Here is a 25,984-nt window from a genome sequence, read left to right as displayed (position 1 = left end):
TCAGAAGTTTTCTTGTGAAGGTGGCCTTGAGTGTGGGAAAGGTTGCAGTTTGTGAGTTATTATGGGATGGTGGAATGAATCTGAAGTTAGAAAGTTGTTAACACAGTTGTGAATATATATGGTTTATAACACACGTGGTGACTTGAGGTAGTTGGTAGATATTTGAGGAGTGTATATGTGTGTGTGTGTGTGTGTGTGTGTGTGTGTGTGTGTGTGTTATGTATTCTTACTGGACTCTAATCAGTATGGTGCAGTTTTCTGCACTCACCTGTTGTTTCTCCTGGATGGAATTACACATGATGTGAAGTTTGAACCATGCTCAATTTTTTTCTTTATATCCTTGTCATTGGAACAAATTCACTGCTACAAAACAAGTATTGCAGAAGAAATGACTATATGAACACATGCAAACAAATGAACATAAGACAGTGTGAAAAAAAGGAAATACAGAAATTTATAAAATAAAGCAGGAGACTTTGATGAGCCAATGATAACTGGTAAAGTTCCTGGGTTGGTGAGTATGACTAATCCATTCTCTTCTGACTTTCATTCAAACAAAAAGAAAAACTGGGGCCAGAGAGAGGTGCCATATGGTCAGGGTGAATATTTCAGGGAAGATTCTGTAAGAAGTTATAGGGTGCCTGAGATTGTTTTTATGTGTAAAGTGAGTTTATTAAGAAAACGAAAAGAGGAAGGGGCTAGAGAGAACTTTAAATCCAGGTGTTGACAGTGAAGAATGGTCTTAGAGATAGAGGAATAGTACTGCAAGGCACAGTAAACTCAGACACATAATCTTATGGAACTAGAGAAAGACAAAGAGGATTGAAAGGAAAAAAATCAACACAGATAATAGTTGATCATAAACAGGAAGTTGATCTCTAAATCAGCCAAAGGCACTATTAATGAGTAAGCTCCCTTCCATTTTGAACTTTGTGAGTAGTAATACCCATATATCCTTCCCAATGTATGGCTCACTGAAAAGAGCAAGCAAATTATATAGCCGAAAATCACTGATGTTGGGAAGCTGCAGAGAATACCCAATAATTCAGTGACTGCCACTCGGCTTGATCATAGGACATGGAGGGATGGTTTTGGAAGTACACAGAAACTGTAAAAGGAGATATGAAAAGTAGTCTGCAGAGGAAATAAAAACTGCAGATTCAAGGGCAAAAATGAGAAACCAGCCTCTGGATGGTAATGAACAATAAGATAGTCGATGGTAAAAATGAAAGGTGATAATGAATCACTTTTATACAGATGAATATTCACTGGGATGATGTGGCTTGAAAAGAAAAAAAAAGGTGTGTATTTTGAAGATTGAAAGACACTGTAGTTGAACAGACAAGCTAGTATTTTCCCTTTGAAATGGCGCAGACCAGAGTACGATGTAGAAGTATGCACTCCAAAGTACACCTAGAGCATTTTTATTCAAGGTTACATATAATACCTAAAGGATGCAAAGAATGGAGAGAGAGAATGAAAGAGGGAGGATCTACTAAGAGATAGATACTGTGATACAGAGATTAAGTCATTTATCTTCCATGTTAATATGATTTTCTTTGGGTAGCCTAGCTCTCAGTTGGGATCCTCCTAACCTCTCAAAACCTATATAACATTGCATTTAGTTTGCATCACCAAACTGCTGAGACTGTGGACATGCAACGCTTCCCAAAGTATATGCAAAGTCCTATTTCCATGGCCACCTAAGTGTCTGGGTACCTTCTCTGTCTTGGGTCATCTTTGTTGACTGACACTTGGAATTCAGGCTCTTTCCTTTAAAAAAAAAAAAAAATCAACAGTCCTAATAAATTTGTCTGAGTCTGTTATTACACTGTCCTGAAATGTAGTGTAAAAGAGAAGGGCTTACATCATGGTCATGTGAACAAATTAATATGGAAAACTAGGAAAGCTTATTCTTATAATGCCCTTCAGCTACCACGCTACTGTAGAATTTCATAAATCTTTTACCCTAGTGGACTGTAGAAACTTCCCACTTGATCTTTTATAGCCGTTCCATCCCCTCTTTGCAGTTCTTTTCTCTCCTCCTCTATTTCAAGTTGAGCTGTTGCATACAGAGCATCTTATCACTCTTCTCCAAATCTGGTGTGCCCATTCCCTAATGCCAGAGCTTATCAGTTCAGTTGCTCAGTCGTGTCCAACTCTTTGCAACCCCCTGGACTGCAGCACGCCAGACCTCCCTGTCCATCACCAACTCCTGGAGTTTAGTCAAACTCATGTCCATTGTGTCAGTGATGCCATCCAGCCATCTCATCCTCTGTCATCCCCTTCTCTTCCTGCCCTCAATCCTTCCCAGCATCAAAGTCTTTTCCAGTGAGTCAGTTCTTCGCGTCAGATGGCCAAAGTATTGGAGTTTCAGCTTGAGCATCAGTCCTTCCAATGAATATTCAGCACTGATTTCCTTTAGGATGGACTGGTTGGATCTCCTTGAAGTCCAAGGGACTCTTAAGAGTCTTCTCCAACAACACAGTTCAAAAACATCAATTCTTCTGCGCTCAGCTTTCTTTATAGTCCAACTCTCACATCCATACATGACTGCTGGAAAAAACATAGCTTTGACTACACGAACCTTTGTTGGCAAAGTAATGTCTCTGCTTTTTAATATGCTTTTTAGGTTGGTCATAACTTTTCTTCCAAGGAGCAAGCATCTTTTAATTTTATGGCTGCAGTGACCATCTGCAGTGATTTTGGAGCCCAGAAAAATAAAGTCAGCCACTGTTTCCACTGTTTCCCCATCTATTTGCCATGAAGTGATGGGACCAGATGCCATGATCTTAGTTTTCTGAGTGTTGAGTTTTAAGCCAGCTTTTTCACTCTCCTCTTTCACTTTCATCAAGAGGCTCTTTACTTCCTCTTTGCTTTCTGCCATAAGGGTGGTGTCATCTGCATATCTGAGGTTATTGATATTTCTCCCGGCAATCTTCATTCCAGCTTGTGCTTCCTCCAGCCCAGCGTTTCTCATGATGTATTCTTCATATAAGTTAAATTAGCAGGATGGTAATATACAGCCTTGATGTACTCCTTTCCCAGTTTGGAACCAGCCTGTTGTTCCATGTCCAGTTGTAACTGTTGCTTCTTGACCTGCATACAGATATCTCAAGAAGCAGGTCAGTTGGTCTGGTATTTCCATCTCTTTAAGAATTTTTCAGTTTGTTGTAGTCCACACAGTCAAAGACTTTTGCATAGTCAATAAAGCAAAAGTAAATATTTTTCTGAATTCTCTTGTTTTTTGAATGATCCAGTGGATGTTGGCAATTTGATCTCTGGTTCCTCTGCCTTTTCTAAATCCAGCTTGAACATCTGGAAGTTCACAGTTCATGTACTATTGAAGCCTGGCTTGAAAAATTTTGAGCATTACTTTACTAGTATGTGAGATGAGTACAATTGTGTGGTAGTTTGGCCTCTGCTGAGTTTTCCAAATTTGCTGGCATATTGAGCGCAGCACTTTCACAGCATCATCTTTTAAGATTTGAAATAGCTCTACTGGAATTCCATCACCTTCACTAGCTTTGTTTGTAGTGATGCTTCCTAAGGCCCACTTGACTTTGTATTCCAGGATGTCTGGCTCTAGTTGAGTGATCATACCATTGTGGTTATCTGGGTCATGAAGATCTTTTTTGATAATTCTTCTGTATAGTCTTTCCACCTCCTCTTAATATCTTCTGCTTCTGTTAGGTCCATACTATGTCTGTCCTTTATTGTGCCCATCTTTGCATGAAATGTTCCCTTAGTATCTCTAATTTTCTTGAAGAGATCTCTAGACTTTCCCATTCTGTTGTTTTCCTCTATTTCTTTGCATTGATCACTGAGGAAGGCTGTCTTATCTCTCCTTGCTATTCTTTGGAATTCTGCATTTGAATGGGTATATCTTTCCTTTTCTCCTTTGCCTTTTGCTTCTCTTCTAGTCACAGCTATTTGTAAGCCCTCCTCAGACAACCATTTTGCCTTTTTGCATTTCTTTTCCTTGGGTATCGTCTTGATCCCTGCCTCCTGTACAATGTCAAGACCCTTCTTATCAAGGTGTGAATTTTTTTTAATGTAAAACACAGTTCCTTCCTCATAGAAATTCTGCTTGTCAGAACGATAAATTCTTTCCCTCTTTACCTTCAGTTTTATGGCTTGCAGTGGAGGTTCAGCCAGGTTAAATGACATATGCAAGATCACAAAACTACTAAGGAGGATGAGCCATAACTCAAACCTGCTTATGTGAATAAAAATGAGAAGCTTCTTTGGACTGTCCCTGGTGCAGGAGGCATGCCATGTGCACCCCACAACTGACAACGGAACTACCTGTGGAGGTCTCATTTATCCCCCATGTTTTACAGATGAGGAGACTGAGACCACAAGAGTGAGACACCGTTTAAAATTCAAACTTGTATTTAACATATATCTGTTTTACGGGCAATAGAAGCATGGAAGGGATGAAGAAAAGGACAGATATTTGAAAAGGAGAGTCTGCCATAGATAACGTTTGGTGAGCGAAGGGCCCTGGGGACTTCCTTTGAGCGTGATAGTTTGCTCTGACAGTACACAGAGCCCTGTCTGCATTTCTGATATTTTTCTAGTCCGTGAAACAGGTGCATTTTTTTTTCTCTTTCTCACACTGTTCTTTGCGGTTTTCTGGCTTTTGGTAGGTCCAGTTATTTTTGACTTATGGATAATAGCAACACAGAGAAGATCCTCCCCCTGGTTGGGACAGCGGGGCTCTCATTTCCTCTGAAAGTCTGGCAGTGTGAGGGCAGTTTTGGACTTGCCTGTCAGAGATGGGGTTTTTGTCATCAATCTTCCTCTGCATGTGGAGCAGAAGTGTGGCGAGGGGAACTGCTGTCTGCAAAAATTGCTTTTAAGGTGGGGAAAGATTATTTACATGCCCCCTTCCTTAGATATGGGCACTCACAGAGGTCTGTGATTGGCCTGAAAAGTGAAATAGGACTTAGGCTCTCACAGCATCCTGGCAGGCAGCTCATGCAGGCCTTTCTCCTGACCCCCAGGCTGTATTTCTAGCACAGCAATATCTTGATGTCCTCCTTTCCTTTCAAGCCGAAATCATGGAGTAAATATTGTTCCCCCATCTTATATTTTCCCAACACAGCAGAATATGACACAGTGTTTAGGTCTTCCTCCCCGGATCTTTTGAGAGCTACCTATTTTAGCAGTAAGAGCACAGCCTCTGGGTCCCTTGGGCAGGTTACTCAGATTCCCTGTGTCTCATTTTCCTAGGCCATCAATTGGGGCTGATGATGGTAGCATCTTCTTCATAGAGTCAACATGAAGATAAAAGTAGTTAATGTTGAGAAAGCACTCATAAGAGGACGTGGTCTTTATCAAGTGTGACATAAGCATCTGGGAGACTGAAAATATAACCTGGAATCTCTGAGGATGTGTGCACATAGGTATCAAAAGTTAGGACTTTGCCCAGCCGTATGCATCTGGGTTGTGTTCCTTCTCAGCTCTCTTATGGCTTCCCTTCCTGTTATGTTTCCCTCTTTATTGAAATGACTTCTGCTCATGATGAATGGCAGGGTTTGCGAGTGAAGAGCTGTTTATCCTGTGTCTTATTTCATCCCCACTGCCGCTGCTGCATAATTGAAACCCTTACAGTTTCAGTCTCCTGTCTACATTGGATATTCACTTTTGGAGAAGTAAATGAAGGAAGGATGGAGAATCTGGCTCCTGCTTTTTAAATCTTTGATCTCTTCTAATAGAAAGTCAGGCTTCCCGGTGGTGCAGTGGTCAAGAACCCACCTGCCAACGCAGGAAACACAAGACACAGGTTTAATCCCTGCCAGGAAGAATCCCTGGAGAGGGAAAGAGCAACCCACTTCAGAATTCTTGCCCGGGAAAACCCATGGACAGAGGAGCCCGGTGGGCTACAGTCCATGGGGTCATAAAGAGTCGGACATGACTGAGCAGACACACACACACACACACACACACACACTAGAAAGTCAGGAGGATACTACTTCTCAGAAGAGCCCCCTCCACATCGTGAGTGATAAAGCTATTCAGTAAGAAAAATGGAAGACATGAGGCCCCCGAACCAGGCCTGCATCAGTTTCTAGAGGACCTGTCGTGTTTAGGAATCATCCTTCCCTCTCAGCTTTTCCTTTTGTTCCCTGTGGTGATTTCAAATTTGGGTGGATCAAGGTCATTCAAAACCTTCCACCACTTGTCCAGGGACCAGTGAGGTGGAACTGAAGACTTTGGAAGTGGTCCAGGTTATTTTGAAGAAACTCGAGGATAAAAGATCTGGAGCTGCTTAGGGCTGCCTAATTTCCCCAGGGAAACTTTCTGGCATGTATTAACACCGCTGGTAAGACCAAATAGCTGAGGCAATTTGGCAAGGCCAAGAAGAAATGTGCTTAACAGGAGATAAACTCATTGCCAGAACCATTCTCACTGGGAAAAGTATAATAGAAACTTGCAGTAAACCACTCTGCATATAACCACTCATGTTGTAAATACAGCAAGGGAAGCTTCACAAAGGGGAAGTGAAAACTAGTTTTCATTAACAGTAATAATGAATAGTAGAGTCAAAACATGAATTGCAGAACTTCACAGATTAAGTGCAGAATTTTTCACTTAGAGATACCTGAGAAATGTGCCTATGTGTGTATGCAGACACATATATGTATGTATATATGTATTTGAATTTCCATTTATAGAAAAATGTATTTTTATAATACAAGTTTCACTTCAAACAAAGACAAATTATTGAGTTCAGTGATGCACTGACTCCTTCCAAGCCCCTCTTATCCATTTGTCCCAAGAGTAGAGACACTGTGGTCCTCACTTTTATTCCAGAACATTCCAAACTACTGCAGAAAGATCATAGATTTTGCAGTCTTGTAGACTTGCACTCACATTCCAGCTCCTCCATTTCCTGGATGTGTGACCTGAGACAAGTTAAGTAGTCTCTATCAATCTCAGATTTTCTGCTATAATAACTAAGGGATAATGAAAGTATCAAGCTTTCTGAGTAGTTGGGGAACCAAATGAGAAAATACCACTTAAACCACATACCTCAATGCTTATTAGCTAGTGAAATCCTCTAAATGTTTACTGGATCTGCTAATTGTGATAGAGCAGATATCCTGGAACAGTAACAGTAGTTGGTATACCCTTGATAAGAAAGAGCATCTGGAATGATCCCCTTTTGTTATGCTGGAAAATACATTTCATTAGGCTTTTTATAACACCAAGAGGAGTTCCCCCAAGACAAATAGACTTCCTTAAGTATTGCTACCAGAGTTACTTTATATTCCATCTTACAAAAGATCTTTCCTATAGGAAAATGCCAGTAAATATTTGTAGAATGAATTAATTAAAAACTAAAAAGCCTAAATCCTCAACTAACAAGGTATTGTTATTGTATTTTCCTACACTTCACTGAGGAGGAAAAAAAAAAAAACCAAGTAAACAAACAATGACAAGCTAATATTGGAATTTAAGGAAGTTTAATTGTGTATGAGCATGCATGTTAAATCCTTAGGTAGGTTCTAGGGTAAATATTCAATAGGATACAAATTTCCTATTTATTCTGCATCTATATCTTCCACTCTAGACTATGAGAATCCATCTTCAGGTAGGCTATTCAGATGCTGTAAATAAATAAATGCATACATTTCTTGGTATTAGGTTCTTATCAAGGGGAAGATAGGAAAAGGAACATTGGATTTGTGTGTAGACATTTGATTTCTGGTCTACCAGTTAATTGTGTGAATTTGGGACTGTTGTTTCTCCTCTTTGAACCAATGTATAAAGAGAAGATTGAACTTTATTCTCGTCAAGGTATTTTCCAATTCTAACATTTTTATATGTATATGACTAGAAATTTGCTTGTGATTCTTTAGAAGTACTTGCAAATTCCTCTGTTACGGCACTTGACATTATATACATAGAAGTGATTTACTTATACATATGCATTTTGCTAAACTGAACTTCTTTAACACCTGTCTTAGAACCTAGGACGGGATAAATTTAAAGATTAATTGATTTTCATTAATGATACTGATCAAATATAAGAAGAAATTTCCAATTTCCAAATTCTAATTGTGATTTACCTTTTAAAAAATGACAACTAAGTACAATTTTCAAGCATTCCTAGAGCCTATGACTTTGAATTCACTTCAAGTAAATGTAGTGACACAGAGGGTTAAAATAAAATAATTAAAAATGGTTGAGCCTGTCATTTTGCAGCGGGCATAGACGTACACTACTAAAAGCAGCTCTCTTCCCACTTACATTGGTTGATGCACAGCATATGTACCTATGTCTTTGAATTTGTTGCAGTTAATGTTTTTATATGTGGCTTTGCTTAAGGTACATTTCACAGCTCATCAAATGCAGGGGTGACAGGAATCTGGGAAGGCGAGCATGTGCAGTTTCTGAATGAATCAGGATCTGAAGAGATAGTAATGGGGTACAGTGATAAGACAATTTAATTCTTACAAAATGCAGCTTAACAAGGATGAATGTTGTACCCAGAAATCTAAAAAGCCAAACGTGTTTGGATAGGATCAGGAAGATATGTCTTAGTGGTTGAAAATGTGAAAGATCTTCAGGAGTCTGAAATAATTACAGTGATAAACAACAGTGGCCATCGTTTAGGGCATACTTATTATATGCCACTCACCTTCCAGATGTTTCAACTCTGAGTTCCAAGACCGATACCTTTCAGGTACACCATGTCAAAAGTTCACTGAAGATAAGTGGGGATAGGACTGCTACACAGCTACCTGATCTTAGAAGGAATTGAAATGATTAGACAGGTGGAGTCCCCTGTTCTGTGCTCATCAAACCTGCCTGGCTGAAATTTGTGTTCAGGTTTAGGTTTTACCATTTACTACATCTATACGGAGCAAATTCCAGGAGAAAATGAGGAGTCTGGTAACCTTATTTTCCAAGGACTAGTTGGAAAAATGAGGAGAAAAGTCTGGAGGAGTGGAGGGAAAAGATGATAAAGTTTATTAAATCTTGAAAAGGTTATATGTAAATTTTGAGTAAAGCCTCTTTTATCTCGATCCTGATGAAAGAAGCAGAATGAAGAATGAAAAGAACAAAGAAATAGCTTTGGCTTCACAGAGTAAAAAGGACTAATGGTGAGTTCTGTTCTGAAACAGAGGAGTTACTGCTAAGTGAAAGAGGGGTGTATTGTTCAAAGCACACAGAGATAAATGGAATATTCATTGATGGGAAAGAAAGATTAGACTTGGATTGATGATAGAATAGATGTTTCAAGTCAATTTCTATCCAGTAATTTCATTATTTTATGATTATCTTTCAATGGAGAGTGCTTCATAGTCTGTAATTAGAAGCTTTTATTATTTATCTAAAGCTACTCCATACAAAAGTCTGCTGGATATTGTATAAATACACGTATAATCCCTGACCCCTAAAATAGTATATTTAAGATATTTCTGTATTGCTTGTAATCTCTTTAATTTACTACTCACAATAATCCTAACATGTAGGCATTATTTTACACTTTATCATAGGATAAAACTGACACTCAGAAAAGTGAAGCATGTCCAACATACTGTTAATTAGCAGTTGCACACAATTCACATATGAATGATTAATAGTTCTAAACAATGCAACATACTTGAGATTTTACTAAAGATCTGCAAGTTAGAGCAATTTTTAAAAGAACTGAAGCTTTGGATTTTTTTAATAATAAAAGTCATATATATTTATTGTGGAAAATTTGGAAAATGATGTACAAATAATAAAAAAAAAGTAGAATAATACAGCTTATAACCCCATCATTCATCAATAAGATCATTACTCAATATTATAGTATATAATTCTGTGATATTTTAATACATTTATTTCAAGAACTCTACAGGGAAGCCCATATACATATATATTTACAATAAAGAAAGTGAAGTCGCTCAGTCATGTCCGACTCTTTGCGACCTCATGGACTGTAGCCTACCAGGATCCTCAGTCCATGAGATTTTCCAGGCAAGAATACTGGAGTGGGTTTTCATTTGCTTCTCCAAGGGATTTTCCCAACCCAGGGATCGAACCCAGGTCTCCCGCATTGCAGGCAGTCACTTTACTGTCTGAGCTACCAGGGAAGTCCTATTTAACATAAATATAGTATCTAAATATTACACACACATACAAATATATATAATATTTAAGATGAAATGAGACCAAATGCCCTGTAGTGTTCTTTGCCTTTGTCAGGAAAGAAAATGTTGTGAACATTATTTGATATCACTAAATATTTTGTTAAAACATAAATTTTAATTGCATCAGCCTAAAGAGATAGTGAGAGGACATAAAAATTCATTGTTACTGACAAGCTGTTAGAATCATACCCTTGCAAGATGGAGGCTCATGGACAGTCACTTTAGGCAATGAAGAGCATGTTGCTTGCTCTGCCCTCAGACCTGGAGCTGGACTGTGTTGTTGTTCAGTTGCTAAGTTATGTCCAAGTCTTTTGAGACCTTGTGGACTGTAGACCGCCAGGTTCCTCTGTCCATGGGATTCTCCAGGCAGGAATACTGGAGTGGATTGCCATTCCCTTCTCCAGAGAATCTTTACAACCCAGGGATCGAACCCACATCTCTTGTACTAGCAGGTGGATTCTTTACCACTGAGCCACCAGGGAGCTGGATTAGGAATAGCTCAAAACAATCTTTTGTTTCCTTTTATTCCTAGGGTGCCCAATTTAGCCCCTGGCCAACACTAATCTCTCTCTCTCTCTCTCTCTCTCCCTGCTGGAAGCACTGTGGCCCCATTCTCTCCCCTGAAATTGCCAAATGCATTCCAGCCTCAGATCCTGTGCTCTGGACATACCCATGATCTGGAAATCTTCCCTAAGAAATTCACTTAGACCTCTGCTCCACGATGACCTCCTCAAGGGTCTTTCCTGACAGGCTTTTCACTGATTGCCCTGCCCTTTCTTTCTACTTTTCTGTCACCTACCTTCAGTTCAATTCAGTTCAGTCACTCAGTCGTGTCCAACTCTTTGCGACCTAATGGACTGAAGCACACCAGGCTTCCTTATCCATCACCAACTCCCGGAGCTTGCTCACACTCATGTCCATTGAGTTGGTGAGGCCATCCAACCATCTCATCCTCTGTCGTCCCCTTCTCCTCCTGCCTTCAATCTTTCCAGCATCAGGGTCTTTTCTAATGAGTCAGTTTTTCGAATCAGGTGGCCAAAGTATTGGAGCTTCAGCATCAGTCCTTCGAATGAATATTCAGATTTGATTTCCTTCAGGATGGACTGGTTTGATCTCCTTGCAGTCTAAGGGACTCTCAAGAGTCTTCTCCAACACCACAGTTCAAAAGCATCAATTCTTCGACAGTCAGCTTTCTTTATGGTCCAACTCTCAGATCCATACATGACTACTAGAAAAATGATAGCTTTGACTAGACTGACCTTTGTCAGCAAAGAAGTGTCTCTGCTTTTTAATATGCTGTCTAGGTTGGTCATACCTTTTCTTCCAAGGAGCAAACATCTTTTAATTTCATGGCTGCAGTCACCATCTGCAGTGATTTTGGAGCCTGAAAAAATAAAGTCTCTCACTGTTTCCATTGTTTCCCCATCCATGTGGCATGAAGTGATGGAACCTGATGCCATGATCTTAGTTTTTTGAATGTTGAGTTTTAAGCCAGTTTTTTCACTCTCTTCTATCACCTTCATCAAGAGGATCTGTAGTTCCTCTTCACTTTCTGCATAAGGGTGGTGTCATCTGCATTTCTGAGGTTATTGATATCTCTCCCAGCAATCTTGATTTCAGCTTGTGCTTCATCGAGCCCAGCATGTCACATGATGTACTCTGCATATAAGTTAAATAAGCAGGGTGACAATATACAGCTTTGACATGCTCCTTTCCCAATTTGGAATCAATCTGTAATTCCATGTCCAGTACTAACTTTTGCTTCTTGACATGCATACAGATTTCTCAGGAAGCAGATAAGGTGGTCTGATATTCCCATCTCTCTAAGAATTTTCCACAGTTTGTTGTGATCCACACAGTCAAAGGCTTTAACATAGTCAATGAAGAAGTATATATTTTTCTGGAATTCTTTTGCTTTGTCTATGATCAAATGGATGTTGGCAGTTTGATCTCTGGTTCCTCTGCCTTTTTAAAATACAACTTAAACATCTGGAAGTTCTTGGTTCACATACAATTGAAGCCTAGCTTGGAGAATTTTGAGCATTACTTTGCTATTATGTGAGATAAGTGCAATTGTGCAGTAGTTGGAATATTCTTTGGCATTGCCTTTCTATGGGATTTGATTTAGATCATACCTGAATGTTCTAGTGATTTTTCCTCCTTTCTTCAATTTAAATTTGAATTTGGCAGTAAGGATTTCATGATCTGACCCACAGGCAGCTCCCAGTCTTGTTTTTGCAGACTGTATAGAGATTCTCCATCTTTGGCTGCAAAGAAAATAATGAATCTGGTTTCAGTATTGACCTTCTGGTGATGTCCATGTGTAGAGTCTTCTCTTGTGTTGTTGGAAGAGGGTGTTTGCTGTGACCAGTGTGTTCTCTTGGCAAAACTCTGTTAGCCTTTGCCCTGCTTCATTTTATACTCCAAGGCCAAACTTTCCTGTTATTCCAGGTATCTCTTGGCTTCCTACTTTTGCATTCCGGTCCTCTATGATGAAAAGGATATCTCTCTCTCTCTCTCTCTCTTTTTTTTTGGAGTTAGTTTTAGAAGGTCTTATAGGTCTTCATAGCACCATTCAACTTCAGCTTTTTCAGCATTTATGGTTGAGGTATAGACTTGGATTACTGTGATATTGAATGGTTTGACTTGGAAACGAACAGAGATCACTCTGTTGTTTTTGAGATTGCATCCAAGTACTACATTTCGGACTCTTTTGTTGACTATGAGGGCTGCTCCATTTCTTTTAAGGGATTCTTGCCCACAGTAGTAGATGTAATGGTCATCTGTATTAAATTCACCCATTCTGGTCTATTTTAGTTCACTGGTTCCTAAAAAGTTGATGTTCACTCTTGCCATCTCCTATTTGACCACTTCTAATTTACCTTGATTACTTACTGTATCCCACTTCACCCCCTGCAGTTTTATCACGTGCATATTTGCTCCTTTCTAATTTTTTCTCCTCCATTAATTATGGGGAGGCTTAGAGCTTCCATCCTTTCTACAGTAATTAAAAGAATGTCTGGCACAGAATGGGCACCCAACATACACTTAAGTGCATGAATGAATGAGCGAGAGCCTGGCACAGCATGTCTGGCAAGTAAATTCTGTTTTTTGTAGAGCATGTTAGGAAACCAAGGGAGGGTTTTGATCCGCTTCTGCTATGCCTTCTTGCCTAATTTAAGAGAGATTATTTAAGGGGCCTGGAGTTTAGCACAAAGGTGGATTTGTTCATTTATATTGGAGTTTTGTGGGAATAACAGAAATCAGAAATTATCCTGGAGAAAGGCCAGGAAGAACAAGTCAGAGTGCCCCGAGGAAGGGTCTGTATGGAGAATGGGAGAATGAGGCAGAGCTAAATGATGAGTCACTTCACAATGGCACCTAATAGATAAATCTGGGAAATCTCACAAGACCAGGTACAAGTGCTAACATTGTCTTTCACACTTGCAAGATGGATATATTTAAAGGACCCAGAATAAGCAGGAACTCTTATTTTTATCAGGAGAATAATGGTAAGGTCATTCACTGTCTATGTGGATAAGTGATACAAGCCTGAGGATTTTTTTTTTCTTATATTTTTAAGATCCCATGAAAGGAAACGAACTCAAATGGTGATTTTTGAGGAGAGAGTTATCCGTCAGCATTAGAGTCTTGTTGAGGCTCTATAGATTTCCTAAAGAAGACACTTCTGTAAAGGTGATAACATATTTATCTCCCTGTCAGGCAGTATAATTGATAGTGTTATTCAAAATTAATGGACTTTGGTGTGTAGTAGATTAATGAACAGTATGCTTACAGCAGAAACCAACTATTTCTGGGATCTCAACCAACACCTCGAATTAGACTAAAGTGAAAAGGGAGGGAGGGGAGTGACCTCATGACTGAAGATATAGTAAAGACAGAGAAGTTGTATAACAGTTCACTGGTCATAAAATTAGGCTTCACAATCCCATAGTCCTGAAAGTGAGACAGAAGGGTGTTCAAAGAAAGCCCACACCTATGGGAATAATCTCTCATATTTATTTCATTACTCTGAGCTTATAGCTCTCATTAGTGGTTCTGCTTGATCTCTTGTAAACCTGGTAACATACAGTACTTAAGAAATAATATATTATTAGGAGATTTCTATTGGTTTTCTATGACCTACATTAATTAGCATCATGATAGTTTAATTGAGACAAGGTAGCAGGCGTAATAAGAACGAACTTACTAGCATATGTAGTCAAAAGGAATGATCTCTTTCTGGTTGGATTGTGGAGGAAGACAGGGTATAAGACAGAGAGTCAAATCATGGAGAATCAGAAACATAGAAGGAGATGGGCCCAGAGAGTCTGCCACTCATTGAGAAGCTGATAGAGAAGCAGGGGGTTGTCTTTTCTCCCTTGAAGACCAGACTAGGAGAAGAATGCACCTTGCCAGGATGCTGGAGGAGAGCTCACTGAAAGGATGGAATAAGTTTTTTTTTTCCCTTTTTTCTGATTCCAAACAGGGAGATAAAGCATTTTTGAAGCCATCGGATTTTTGATTCAGATCTTGGCTCTTCCATGTGTCATATATCATTTGGGGACAGTTGTTTGACCTTGTAGGATATAGGTAGATTTTATCCATGCATCAAAGGCAAGGAAACCAATTTGTAGAATCACTGTGAGGAATAAGTCAGATAAGGTATGTTAATCACCTAGCACAATGACTAAAGATGGACTGTCGTTGACAGTGCTCAGGCCTGCATTAATAGGCACCATTGACGTCAAAAGAAGCATCTTGTTGTTGTTTAGTCACTCAGTCATGTCCAACTCTTTGTTACCATATGAACTGTAGCTCGTCAGTTCATGGAGTTTCCCATGAAACTGTATTATTTCTGTATTATTTCCTTATTATTACTTCTGTATTATTTCCCATGACCGTATAGCACCAGACTATGAATTCTCCTAAGTTCTTATTTGTTCTTGTATGTTAAGGTCCTAGTACAGTATGTGACACAGTTATTGTTCAGCATGCACTTGTGGCATGAATGAATATACAGAATATTATATGAAATATATTAAAGAGTGACCTTGAGAAAATTACTCATCCCTCTGAGGCTCAGTTTCATGACGTATAAAATGGGAGAAAAGGCAAATCTAGCAGTAGAGTGAGCTATGTAAAACACCTGGGCCAGACTATGCACTCAATAAGTGAAACACTGGTTCATTGTCATTACATTAATCATATTCAGATATAATCCAAATGACATGATTACTGAACAATTTTTAAACACTTAGTGTAAAAAAGTGCATGTCATGGAAGCCCTTAATTCTTGAGATTTCTGTTTCTCTACAAGAAGCAATTTGCCCTTTTCACCACAGGGTTCCATTTCTGTCCCTTTTTGCTCTCACTCAGAAGTTCTTACATTTATTCTGTCTGACACACTCAAATCCATTAAGTCTAATGAACATCCACTCTGACATTACACTGCTTAAATATGGCTAGAGTGCCTAATGATTTTTGCTTCTCACAGTGACTCTGTTTTTCTAAAATTTAGCAGAGCTGAACATCACTTTAATATTCCCGAAATCCAGAGAGTAGCAGTTAAATCTCTTCTAACACTTTTGAGCTTTCATCATATAAAAGATGCAGCACCAGTTACTACAGGGGGATATAAACATGAGCGTGGCCCGGCCTCTACCTTTGAAGGTCAAGGCCTTAGATCAAATAGTCTCCCATTAAATATGCAGAGAGGGCTTCCTTGATGGCTCAGAAGGTAAAGAGTCTGCCTGCAATGCAGGAGATCCAGGTTTGAACCCCGGTTTGGGAAGATCCCCTGGAGAAGGGAATGGCTACCCACTCCAGTATTATTGTCTGGAGAATCTCATGGACAGAAGAGCCTGGTGGGCTACAGTCCCTGGGGTTGCAAAGAGTCAGACATGACTGAAGCACACACACAAATATGCAGAGAGGACTCCTCACAGTGATGTTCTGCACCACTGAATCAGATCTGCTGGGTGAAGCAAACGTTGAGCAGGCATCATCTTCACATGCACAAGAGTAGGGGCTACGTGCTTGGGAAATGGAGCTAAATAAGACAGAGGCTCTGTCCTTATGGAGCAGGTAATTTACTGATTAAGGGAAAGAGGAGAACAAAAATGAACTATTTCAATACAATAGGCTAAATGTTTCATCTGAAGTCAGCACAAGGAATCTTGGTGCTGATAAGAGAAGAAATGACCTATACTAGAGATTAAGGAAAACCCTGAGGGGTAAAATGACCTGAACAAGGTTTGTTAAGAAGATTGCTAAGGGAAGTGTCCACATTTTGATCCTTTTGAGAATCAAAAAGAACCTTGAACCCAGTGTCTAACATAGACAAAGAACTTAATCAATGTCAGATAATATGATTATAAAATAACATTTGTAACAATTATTACTGTTATTGAGTAATACTTTTCTAAGTGGAAATAATTGAGAAGAGGGAGTTTCAGGCAGAAGAAAAACAGGAGACTTTTGAAAAAGTGTGTATGTACGGTTACTACAAACTGTTATGTTTAAAATCTAGAGCCGGGGTGAAGATTGATGGAAAATGAGTATGCGCCTGTGTGTCATGCCAGACAATCCTGCAGTCAGATTTAGCTTTAGAAAGCCTACTCAGCAATTACATGGAAGGTTGATTTTACAAGTTTAAAACAAAAGACAAGAACAGTAAGAAGTCTGTTAGGGTGGAACAGCAGAGAGTGATGAAGGCCTAAACTTCGGACAGAACCAGAAGGACAGAAGAGCAAGTATCCCAGTGGAAATGATGGAGAGATGACACAGCAAGTTAATTTGATGACTTACTTGATAAAAATTATAGGAAGGTAGAAGGGTAAATGAGAATATCAGGATTTCTGTCTGGATGGGTTGTGGCATGACAGAGGCATAGTTCAGTTTGGAATGTGTTGACATTAAGGTGCCAAGTAGAGAGATCCAACAAGTATTTTCAGATATGAATCTGAGGCTCAGGTAAAGCATCACCATTGGAAAGACTGGTTTGGAATTCTTCTGCAAATAGAAAAAATAAGAATCTGAACGATGAGTGAAATTGAGCAGCGTATCTAGATAAGTAGAAGAGGGCTAAATATGAAACTCAGTAGAGATTTGGAACATATTTGTTGTCAGAATGACTTTGAGTAAAAAAGTAACAAGATCAGAGTGATCTTGAGGAATCTAAAGCTGATAGCTGTCTATAGCAGTTATCAAACAATGATGTATATAATTAACATTGGGGGCCTCCATAAAAATAAAGATTTCTTGGCCCCAGAAAGGGAATCAGACTGAGTATACCCAGTGCGTGTGTGTGCATGCATGCTAAGTCGCTTTAGTCATGTCTGACTCTTTGCGACCCTACAGGCTGTAGCCCTCCAGGCTCCTCTGTCCATGGGATTCTCCAGGCAAGAATACTGGAGTGGGTTGCCATGCTCTCCTCCTATAGGGCCTAGAAAATTGCATTTCCCAACAAGCATTCAGATAATCAGATGCAAAATGTTCACAGATCATGCTTTGAGAAAAGCAGCTGTAGTGATATTCCTGCGTGAGTAGGAGAAGCCTGGACAGACCCAGGGAACTTGATCATCCCAGTGCTCTACTTAAGGAACTAGATATGAAGGTTCTCTCAATATGATTGGCAGATAACCAGGAAAATAAAATCCTTGTTACCAATCTTCAGTTAATTACTGAGCCAAAGATCTCCCCCAAATCCATGTCAAAACTTCACCCACCCAGAGCAGAGTTTGCAGACACAAATAAAAGTCAGGCTGGGAAAAGTGAAGGAAATCCAATGCAATATATTTGTATTCTGTCACTGAGGCACTGTCTAATGTTGCTGTAACTATGATGTATAGGTCTATCAAAGCATGTGTTACCATGGTCTGAATTCCCCGACTGGAGAAAAATGATTAATGTAGAGATTTGCATTCGATGTGGGCTTGGACATCAATATTTCAGCTTAGGTAAACAGGAGCTTTACCTAATTTATTGGCTCTCATTATGGATGGCTTGTAGAAGCCAAATTCCCCCTATGCCTCCAAAATGACCTTTCATGCTCTACAAATCAATCTAGTAGAAGTGAAGCAAGTTGGTTAATATTTTAGTGAGAAAAAAATGACTTCACATGTCAGAGACTTAATTGTTGTGATTTTGACCCATTTTGAAATTAGTTAACATTTGCTTCAGGCCTCTGACTTCATGCATTATTTATTTTCATCTTGGCCTTGTTTAAGTCTCTCCATGTGCAGCATGCCCATAACATGTAAGAAGCTTTTTCTAAATACTGCACTTGAATAACAACATTACAAGGCAGAGAATGTGAAGACCAAGAAGTGTCCACTCTGCCCACATGTGTGCATAGGCACACATATGCATATGGACACACACACACACACACACAAATACATTATCCCAAGCTGAGCTGCTTTTGGATATATTTTAACTCTTACTGGCAAAGTTTGTAGATGTTACAGCCGGCGTTAAGGAGCAATTTCCCTGTAAGAATTTTATGTTGCAAAGTGTGTCATAAGTTAATCAAAGGGTAACAATGCAAAAGCCCAAGCCTGTGCTTCCTGGAGGCTGGGGTCCGCCCATGCTGTCAGTCACTGTCAAAACTATAGCAAGCAGGGGCGTAGTACATCTTTTTCTCTCCTCTGAGAAAATGTTCTTGCCCACAAAGGTCAATGCCTTTATGGCATCAATCTATTAGTGTATTGCTGTGGTATGAATCCCAAGAAGAAGGCATCTCATCAGCTGTCTGGCTCAGATGCCCTGTCTCCACAGCTTCCTACAGCAAGGGCAAAGCCCTGCACCTTGCCTCTGACTGGCAGCATCAGCTTCGGTCTGTCCTGTCACAACCTCTGTATCCTGGTGAATACTGACTTAGACTTGACTATCAACGCCTTGCTCTGTGCCATCATTGGGGAAGCGTGCTTCAGGAATAATTAAGCAGTCTATTTCTTCCAGCCAGCCTAGATGCCCTCAGAGTTTGGATGTGGAAAGGTAACCCAAAAGAACATTCTATCATGCCAGTTCTGTGAGAGGGGCCCGTTTGGAAGCTCCATCAGGGAAAAAAAATTAAAAAAAGCTTGCTCAGAAACTCCTGCATATTTCTGGGATATTTACTACAATACCTTCTAATCACCTACATTCCTTTCCATCTTGACACTAATTTGGAGTTAAACAAAGACCAGTGTAAAAAAATGAGGCTCAACAGCTGTTTCCCAGATGTACAGAAATAACCATTGCAGCTGTCTGAAACTAGGGCATTTGCATTTGCATCGGTTTGGATTAAATCTTTCATTGATTTGGGTCATCATTTATGTAAGAAGTTCACAGAACAAAGAGTGTGCCTGTCCAAAGCATCCATTTTAAATCTTCAAGCAAGAATATAGAAATTCTGGGGATTATATTTGCCTGGTAAAAATGATGTCTTATTTAAGATGATTTCCATTAAGAATCTAATTTTCACAGTACATTTTCTCCAAGTGCTAAAACCACACTCATCTGTCCAACTTCATTGTCACCTCTTCCTGGAAGCTGTTTCCAGTTCCTGGAGTTAAAATTAATTGATATCGTTCCTCTGGATTTTGGAACCAAACTTATCTAGACTCGAATATGAAGCTTTCATTTCTTCTCAAGTGCTTGTTGAAGTAAATGCTCAATAAATGCTTATGGTATCTGAAAGCCGATAGGAATGATGAGAGGAAGGGAAGAAGAAGGAACATTTATGTTTACTCAATATATCTATTTTAGGGCAAATATATATGTATCATCATTTAGAATTCAGGAGCTCTTTTACTTTGTTACTGCTGAAAAGATCATTTTAATATTCTCACATGTTCTTTACTGTGAAGTTTATCAATATTCCTTGATAATTTTCAGATGTAGAAAATGAAAGTCTTCTAAATCAGTATCTTAGATTCCCTTTCACCTTTTTTTTTTTTTAATGGAAGATACACACTTGATTTTCCTTGAACTTCTTTTTGATTCAGATTGTCAGATCCCCTCAGTATCTTGGTTTTCCTCTTCATTTGCAAGATCCATCCTTAGCAATTTTTGCCTTACTTTCTCTGCAATACTGTTCCATCCTTCCTCCCAGACCACGGTTTTCACCTTGGCTTGCTCTTTTTGTCTCGTGTCCATAAGGCGGATGCTCGTTACATCAACAAACCCAGGATATCTCCTTAGTGCAGAAAATACTGTTGATGACTAAAAGCCCTCGGTGTCTTACAAATACTTCAAGTGCAATATGTCCAAGACTGAATGTACTGTCTTTCCCCTCAGGATCTCTCTCTCTCCACATATCCCATCTTGGTTAATGGAGCCACTACCTCCATTCAATCTCTGAAGCCACAAACCTCTGCATCTTTGTCTGTTTCTCCCTTGTCTTTACCCTTCACATCCAATCAATCATAGCATCCTGTCAATCCTGACTCTAAAAATGTCTTTCAAATCTAACCTCTCTTCTTGTTCGCTGGCCATCTTTCCCATGGACTATTGCTCAGTACCCACATTGGATTCATTTTCACCAGCTATGTCTTCTATAGTCTCATCTTTCTGCAATACTACAGGCATCCTCTACCTGAAGATAAATAAGTGTGAGCATATGTGTGTCTATATAACTTACCCCCTTTTCATCTGCAGGAAAGTCCTTTCTTAATTAATCATATGTTTATTTATTTATGACCTTCCTCATCTGAGCCAGACCTCCATTCTCATCCACTACTATCCCAAGCCCCTCACTTCACACCCTCCCATGAAAAACACCACGTTTTCTAAACTTAAAACCTTCTTGAAATTTCCAAAGATAACTTGTCTATCAATGCCCCAAACACTTACATATACAGGTTTCGTTTGTTTGTTTAGCCTTCTTTTCTGCCAGGCATACATTTCTCTACTTTGTGGACTATGCCGATCCTTGAAGCATGAGTTTGATGAAGGTTTCTGACCCTTAGAAGGCTCTTCCTTTCATGTCTGTGTAGCATGTGAGCTTCCCTTTATTAAGAACAGTATAATTGCTCTGGGGGTTCCTTTCTCTCACCCACCAGCATGCAAGCCTTCTCAGGACACAATGTCTTTTCGTCATCAGTACCTGACAATTTGCCTCCAACTTAATTTGTATTAAATAAATGAAACTTTCATTTTGTCTAACCTGAAACTTGATATTTCATTATTTTTTCTGCTTCCATTCTAAGACTTATATTGTGTTCCTTTAATTATCTTTTTAGCACAGTTTTTATTCCTGATTAAAGAAAGATGAACAAGGTTATTATGTGTACATGATAAGGTATTAAATCTTTTACCTATCTTACATTCTTTTAATTTTTTTCCCTTAGTGGAAAAATTAACCATATACAATTTTACTCATTCAGTGAGTAATTTTACTCATTCAGGCATTCTTTTCATTCAGTGAACTCTTATCAGAAATATAATTTTACAGTGCAAGATGCATAAATAACTGTAATATCATTAAACATAAAGATCCATTGATCAATGTAGGGTATTTTCTTATTGAAGAAGCCCATTAATGCCCAAATAGACGTCAGTCATTTTTAATCTCTCTCAAAGACCAGTGAAGAAGGTTGGAGAACCTTATCCCAAAATTTCTGAAAATTCTCTTCTACCCTATTCTTTAGCACCACTTATCCCTAGGGTCTCTTTCTAACCCAGAAGTTAACCAACTGAATAATTAATTAGCTCTCTCTCGCCTCCTCCCCTTCTTTGTCTCTTATTTACCCTTTTCTGACCTTCTGTCACCCACTCCAATATTCTTGCCTGGAGAATCCCAGGGATGGGGGAGCCTGGTGGGCTGCCATCTATGGGGTCGCACAGAGTCGGACACGACTGAAGCGACTTAGCAGCAGACCTTCTGTCACTGCTTCCGCTAGAGTCCCCAAAATTCCCCCACACTATATAATCTCCATCTGAACAATGCATGTCCTCTTCTCTCTGTTTTTCTCCTGAGAATCAGCTCTCTTGGCCTGGTCCTTCCACTTTTCAGCTGTGTTCTCTATCAGTTATTCCAATGCTATATCACAGAAGTCTAAAAATTCATCTGGAAATGAAAAGAATTGTGTTCCAGTGAAAGGGGAGTGGTATAGGGAAGATGTGGAACAATCCAAGTGGCAAAGTCTACTGGGGTTTGTTTGCACAGAGTTGTGAACACACCTGTTAATATTTTTGTCTCATCAGTGATTAAGATGTGGCCACTTCTCTTACACACTGCAGTATATTGAAGAAAAACATACTAAACCATCAATCATATTATGTTAAACACACTATGGTAGAATTGGGCTTTCCTGCTGGATCAGACAGTAGAGAATCTGTCTGCAATGCTGGAGACCCGGGCTCGATTTCTGGGTTGGGAAGTTCCCCTGGAGAAGGGTTAGGCTACCCACGCCAGTATTCTTTGGCTTCCCTGGTGGCTCAGATGGTAAAGAATCCACCTGCAATGCAGGAGACCCGAGCTTGATTCCTGGGTCAGGAAGATCCCCTGGAGAGGGGAATGGCTACCAACTCTAGTAATCTTGCCTGGAGAATCCCACAGACAGAGCCTGGCTGTCAGTCCATGGGGTCGCAACGTGGGGCATGACTGAGCAAATAACACTTTAACTTTCATGACAGAGTTATGTGAAGGGCCTTCTGAGGACATCTCCTAAAGCACTTCATTTAGCCCTCATCTGAGAGAAACAGAATTAGAATATCAGAGAATGATTACTGGTTTTGATGAATAATTTTAAAATGATATGCATAAGTTGGCTTGGTGATTGCCTGTAAATGTGAGTTGGAACCTGGAAGATAATTAGATGAATCTAACGATTATGAAGTGCACCATAAAATATATTTGATCAGTTAACTTTAGTTAAGATTTAGTTAAGATTTTTATATTAGGTGTGTTGGGAAGATGCCAACCTAGATGAATTATAGCTAGCACAGTGTCCTTTGAAAACTCAAGAAGCTGTTTTCCCTTTCTAGTGGAACTTCCTATGTCAATTTGTCTTTTCACATGATCTTAATGAAGACTGATTTCTAATACTGCCGTTTCATATGTCTTATAACTAGTAAAGCATGAAATATGTTCTTTTGAAATGTAACATAGAGCTTAGTAGAAGAATGGTATTGAAGACAAATGTAATGTTAAGACTGTATTTGAATAAAAATGTCGATGTTGACAATTTTAACACACATAAATGAAAATAATTTTCACCTGACCTCTCTGAAGGTGAATTTGTGTCTTAATGTCTGACATTGTTGGCATATTAGAATAAAAGGGTCACAATCTTAAGTCATGATATTTAAAATTACCTGAAGGGTTAGAGTTCTAGAATCTCAAAGGAATCATAAGGTTTCTGTTGAAATTACTTGTACTCTTAATTAATTTCTTCATAAAAATAACAAAGCGTATCAATCATGATGAATCATGCATTTCTTTGTAATGATAATAAACATAGTCAAAGGGAAGCCATCTCTATTACATATCTTAGTATAAGAATCCTATTGCATCAGAAGGTCAGGAAAGCCTGGTGTGCTATGGTCCATGAGGTCACAAAGAGTTGGACATGACTGAGCAACTGAACAACAACAATTGCATCAGAATGTTTTTGGTATTCCTTTATGTTAAGGAAAGGAATTCATGTAGATGATTACAGATTTAGGATTAGACTCATCATTTCCACACTAGGGGTAAATTAATGTTGCTTATCAACATATGGGAAATACCTCTGGAGAAGTCAGATCATAGAAGAACACAGACATGTTGCACTTGCCATCTCAGAGGCATTTTATAATTAGACTGGATTGATTCATGAGATGCCTCCATGAGCTGAAGAGGTGGGATACTTCTGTGGCTCTTTGCATTCACAAAATTGAAGTTAAAGAGATTACATGACTCTGCAATGACTCTTGTTTCATCTTGCCAGATCATTTCTTAAGGCTAGACTCATCATGGGTCTAAATTCTCTAGGTGGAATTGAAGTGACTGGGTAGGAACATTGTTCTCCATTTCTGCATTTTTGTTCTTCTCCTGAATTATGGAATGAAATTCTGATTTTTGTACTGAAAAGCGATAAACGTATATGAATGTGCTATATTACGTATCTTGTTTTCAATTATATAATCCTACTAATTCTTCTATATTTCCTCTTTCCTAGATGAATCTCATTTTCAGTGAACTCATTGGACTGAAAAACAAGCTTGAATAAGGTAAGCCATCTGGGGAGCTGCTATTAACACACGTATTGTAGCCAGCAATCCTGTGTTGAAACTAAATTTAACCAATCTGGCTTCAGAGTGTGGTCAGGTTTGATTCTCTGCCCTCTTTGGTGAGAACCCCCTAAAAGACTGTGTTCATAAAAGCAAAAACTACAAATGGGAAAAGCAGCTACTCTTGAGGTCTCTTGACCTTAAATTGATCAGCACAGTGTGTCAATATGTACACATTCAGAAAATACATAGACGGTTACTTTGGGTTTGCTGGAAATTGTCAAATGAAGGTGAGATGATGAGAAAGCATAGCCAAAGTAGGATTATCACCTAGAAATTTGTCCACTGGCCTGAGAAGATGAAACTCAGGAGGTTACAGTGTCTCAGGATGATGCTTCCTACTCATACTCATTTTGGGGGGACAGATGACGTGGCATTCCTCTGAGTCTGCACAGTAGAAACAGCCTAGAAATGATGCACGCTTTGTAATTGATTCTGGATCAAGAGAAGTAAGAATGGATTGGGCAGGGCCAGCGTAAAGTATAGGTCTAGTGAGTGCTGACTTCTTTCACTGGTAGAACCTAGATTCTGGGAAGGGCCTTTAAGTATGCTTTATGGGTCTTACTGTCTCTGATTTTAAAATTGCTTTTCTAGTATAAATAAAATGACTTTTCTTTGAGGCACTTGGGAAATATATAGGTAAAATCTTAAAAAAAAACTATGTATGTCTGTTAATTTACAAATTTGATTTGGGGGAATCTCTTTTAAGGAAATCATCAAACATGAGTAATAACATTTATTAAATAGGTTCAAAATTTTTTACTGTGACATTCATTATAATAATGAAACATGAAGAAATAAACCTACTACCTAATAACTCACAGCTTGTTAAATTATGGCTTAGCCTCATCTTGGAATATTATGTAGATGTTAAAATTATGATTTTCAAAAATTTCAATTTCAATAGAAAATGTTGAAGCAAGTGAAAAAGCAGTACACAAAATTATCTATATTGGGACGTGACCTCAATTTATACATAGAAATTAGATGAGAAGAAAATATTCATTTAGGATGCAGATGTATTCCCATTTTAACATCTCTGAAATCAGCATGTGTCCTACAATTAATAGTACCTTCTACCTATAATTGGAAACACTATGTTTTTCTATTTTAATGGTACATAAACTAATGTTGCATCTCTCTGTCAGTGACAAAAATCTAAGATTTGAAAAAAAAATCAGCACGCTAATATAATATGGTCAAATGTCACTGAAGGGTATAACTATGTACTTTTTTCACAATGAATATTTATTTTATGTACATTTAGAGAAGAGGCAACTCTGTTTAAATCCACTTATATATGACATTCTTCATATCCTCACCCAGAAAATTTTATTTTATCTAGGATTGTTTATTCAACATCCTAGGAAAATTTCTAGGGTCTACCTGAGGTAAAAATATTCATGGGACACAAAATTAATTTTTACCATATTTCTGCCTGGAAATCCAAGATGCTTAGGTGTATGTATGTACTTCATCTTCCAGCATGGTGAATCCTTCACTCAACCCAGTTTACTCAGTGTGCCCTTGGTCACTGTGTTCCTTCTCCAGCAATTTCTCCTCAA

General features: G+C 38.8%; 1 long non-coding RNA gene across 11 annotated transcripts in view; it reads left to right on the top strand.

Annotated features, from left to right (window-relative positions):
* The first annotated feature begins 23,760 nt into the window (after window positions 1–23,760).
* The window catches only part of LOC145524755 (uncharacterized), a 402,061-nt gene continuing 399,837 nt past the window's right edge, over window positions 23,761–25,984 (top strand). For all 11 annotated transcript variants that reach the window (XR_014067813.1, XR_014067808.1, XR_014067811.1 and 8 more), the window contains exons 1-2: window positions 23,761–23,987; window positions 24,308–24,359. This is a non-coding gene — a long non-coding RNA (uncharacterized LOC145524755). The remainder of the gene's footprint in view (window positions 23,988–24,307; window positions 24,360–25,984) is intronic.

The sequence above is a fragment of the Giraffa tippelskirchi genome, chromosome 10 (genome assembly GCF_054371585.1).
Source record: "Giraffa tippelskirchi isolate mGirTip1 chromosome 10, T2T-mGirTip1v1.2.pri, whole genome shotgun sequence".
Classification (NCBI taxonomy): domain Eukaryota; kingdom Metazoa; phylum Chordata; class Mammalia; order Artiodactyla; family Giraffidae; genus Giraffa; species Giraffa tippelskirchi.
This window is presented reverse-complemented; position numbering and strand designations above follow the sequence as displayed.